Raw genomic sequence first — 3,835 nt, forward strand, 5'->3', positions numbered from 1 at the left:
GAGTAGTTTTACGAAGTCCATGGTTTGGCACTGCTTATCCTGTTAATGTGTGAGGCCTCCTATGTCCCAGCTACATGTACCTATGTTCAGTGAGGTCAGCAACTTCTTATGCAAAGAAAAGAGAACCACCAGTAATGCCACCTCTGTCAAGGACTCTCACTGTGACCATTACCCCAAACACAGTAATTGCTCCATTGAGAATCCTCAGCCATGTACCTGCTCATTTTGTCTTGGTGTGAAGGACCAGAAAACCACAGTACTACCGTGTAAATAGTTCGGTAATTAATTTACAGCCCACTGTTTTCAAATAAAATGTGAAAAGTCCTCATGACCAAATTCTTCTGATTTTGTTTCTTTTAGTTATGACCTGTCCTTGAATTTTTGCAGGTAAGTCACTAAGTCTCAGACTTGACTGTAAATCATACGCTTGAGATTTTTAATGAAAGGGAAGACTTGAACACTGTTACTGTCCACAAAGATAATGTCCAAGCAGATTTCATTAGCTGTTCAGGGATTTAATTCAATGCACAGCTCTTTTGGCAAAAGGGTGCATGGATTGGGGCAATGAACTCCAGAGCCTCGTGAGAGACCTGTAATGCTTGGGGTGTATTCCCTAAGAAAGGAGATTTCTCAGCATATCACCTTTCAGCTGAGATGCCTCCTACTTTCTTGTGGGCAAGCTGGACATCGGAAAAAATTGGTTTTATCCATAGTGAGTTGATGGCTCATTTTGAAGAGTGGCCCAGGCTATTTGAAAAGCACGTTTTCTATACTAAAAGGCATGCAAAGTGCAGCAATACATACTACGTTCCTAGGAGCCATACTTCTTTCCAGACATACTTAAAACCCCTAAGAAAAGAAGTTTATTCCAGAGAGAGGAGATCAGTGGAGACAAACTGTAAAAAGCCCGGGGAGATAGAAAATGGGAAAGTAGGGTGAAAATAAAGCCGCAGAATAGCCTGTATTATACTCCTATGTACTATCTCTGCTCACTTCAAAGAAATAAAAAGCTGTTAAGTTTCTGCTGTCTAATTGGCAAGGGATTGTTCAGAATGCAGGTCTGGATATCTGCAGAGTTTCTCTGACTACAAACAACTGCTTAAATATGTACACATTTCTTTTTTCTTCTGCAAGTCCCGAGGAAAGCAGTTGATATTTTAAGAGGCGCACTAAAACTTGAGCATGTTTCTTAACATGACCATGACAGAAATGTTCTCACAGTTTACAGTGAAAGTGTTCACAGTTCATAATTCACAGTTTAGGTTAAATCAAGCATAGATAATTCTTAGGAACTGTTACCCATCAGCTAAATTTCAGTGTCTAGTAAAGATGGAGTAAGCGTTCAGAAAAAATGGTGATTAACCAGAGTTGATCTCTTTTTTTTACAGCAGTATCCTCTTTCCTCCCTTCTCCTCCAGAGTTTCCTGGTCATTGCAATGGAAATTGGTCATACTTCTCCATTCTCCAGTGGTAGACACCAGCCTTCAAAGAAATGAACCTCCTTTCTATTTAAGTGATCCTCCTTTCTCTGTTTTAAGGCTTTTATGGGCCAGGTTTCAGTGTGCAGAGAAGGTAAGAAAAAGCTGTTACCTTGCCCTGAATTATTCCTAAAATACAAAGGCACTGTTTTAAGAGCTAGTAATGCACAGACCTCTGTGCATTATATCCCTCCAGGATACCTCATAATATGAGGTTGACTCTTCTCAAGGTGATAAGCTACCAGAGGCAATCCAGCTGTATCTAAGAACATGAAATTTGGCTAAATAATTAGAAATCTTAGATTTTCATATATGAGGCCACTTAAGTGTTCTCTTGGTTGACTACAGAACACTTTCAGAAATGGGATATAAACTATAAGAATTATAACCTGCAGTTGGTGGTTATTTGCAATTCTATGCCTGTTCAGTGTTTCGTGAAAAGGACTGGGATATTACAGAAAATAAATCAGAAGAAAAAGGAATGATGCAATGGAAATTGTGCTTTTGGTGTAACATTACCCAGTGCACTCGAATATTTCTGACAGTTGTTTTTATCTGGATTATCATTTATAATGTACTGAACCAGAGCATAAATTTTGGAGTGCATTTTTATGTATAAAAGACATATATAGTTGTGTCTAACAGACTGCTAATACCTGTTAATAAACACTCGGATGCTTTATAAGGTCTTTTTAAAGGATCAGCCAGCATGATTCAATAGCAATTGTGTGAAAAGTCAACATTCAACATCAGTGCTATTTAAAGCAGCATTAGTGCAAACTTCAGCCTTGAGGCTATGTTTTTACAAACTGTGGAAAAGAGTTTATTAAGGCATCTTTTAATCTGCTTTCTTATGCCTCTACTAAAGATGCAAATCACACTCTTTTGAAGGAAATGTAGCATTCAATTCTAGATTAATCCCATGAATGTGCAGATTGAGTTTACATACAGATTGCAAACTAAGATCAATTAATATGTTATATATAGCCATATTTCCATACATTCTAATGTTAATTTGTGGATTGCCTTATTTTAGGAATCAAAGGGCTGCATTCTTACTGATATAAGTGGGAAAGTAAGAATGTGTAAATTGATATGCAGAATGTGACAAGTTTATTTCCATTCACTGCAAATAAAATTGCTGCTGCTTCCCTTGTTTGGAAAGGATTAATCGGCTAAATGACGATGCAACAGCTTTACCAATTAAGATATATCCATCTTGCCTGAAAAAGCCTGTCTTATTAGCAAGGTTAATAAACACTGACTTACGCTTTAGCTTTTCTCCTTTTATTACATAAGAAATGAGCATTAACCTCTAAATCAAATAAAAGGTGCATTTTAAAAATTAAGAAAATGTTAATGTTTTTATATGGAAATGATCCACGAGCTTAAGTGCTCAGTAACTGGGATATTAATCTCACTTACTGTTCCACGATGAGAGAAAACCCATCAAGGTCTTTAAAATGTAAATTAATTATGTTTTATAAGAAGGCTGGGAGAAAAACAGCAGTGTGTGTCTGGTGTAAAGAAGTGGGTGAAATCATATTTTCAGCTCATAAGAATAGTTTCATGAACCTGAAACTAAAGAAACATTGTTACCTTTGGATTTGTAATGCAAGGTTCAGTTATTCCAAGCTCCAGCTGAAGTTTTTCTTGTGGTTTGGGCATTTATTTGGTCTCTCTCCTGCACAGGTTTTCTTGTCTCTAATAAGAGCTATGCTCACATTGCATCCTTTGCCTTATGGAAACACTGTGAAGGCTTCTCTCCAGCTGTTTAACCATGGAGGATTTTAACTCTTGCTGCGACCCCTCCTGCTCCTTCAGTTTGGTTGGAAATAGCCAGCAGGTTTAGAATTTATCGGGTGAGATATACACAAATAGTGTCATTTCTTTAGAAAGCTGGATAAAGGTAGAGAATAAGGACTTCTCTGTGTACTGGTGTGGTTAAATTTCTTTGTAATTGTGAAGTGCTGCTCTGCAATCCGTAAGTGCGTAATTCGTACAGTTTCTGGAGAAACACCAAACAGGTGATATGCTATGACCTCTGAAAACCAGAGCTGTCACTGATGTACCTAGGTTTTGCATAGAAGTTATTTTAAAGCAGAATTGGTTTAAAGATTGTTTTTTCCTCCTCTGTTTTCTGCTCCTCCTGCTGTCGGCCTGCACACTGAGTGCCAACACTGATTGCTTGGAATGAGTCCTCTTCTTCAAGCGGTTGTGGCTAGCAGTATACAGTAATAAGACAGCCTTCTCAAAATCTTTGGGGTTTTCTTCTGAAATGTAAAAAGCCTTCAGAGAGGACTTTTAAAGCAGTGAGCAGTGTCTGCAGCTGTTTGGTCTGGTGGCACAGGAATCAG

Source organism: Pygoscelis adeliae, unplaced genomic scaffold, assembly GCF_000699105.1.
Source record: "Pygoscelis adeliae isolate BGI_AS28 unplaced genomic scaffold, ASM69910v1 Scaffold227, whole genome shotgun sequence".
Lineage (NCBI taxonomy): Eukaryota > Metazoa > Chordata > Aves > Sphenisciformes > Spheniscidae > Pygoscelis > Pygoscelis adeliae.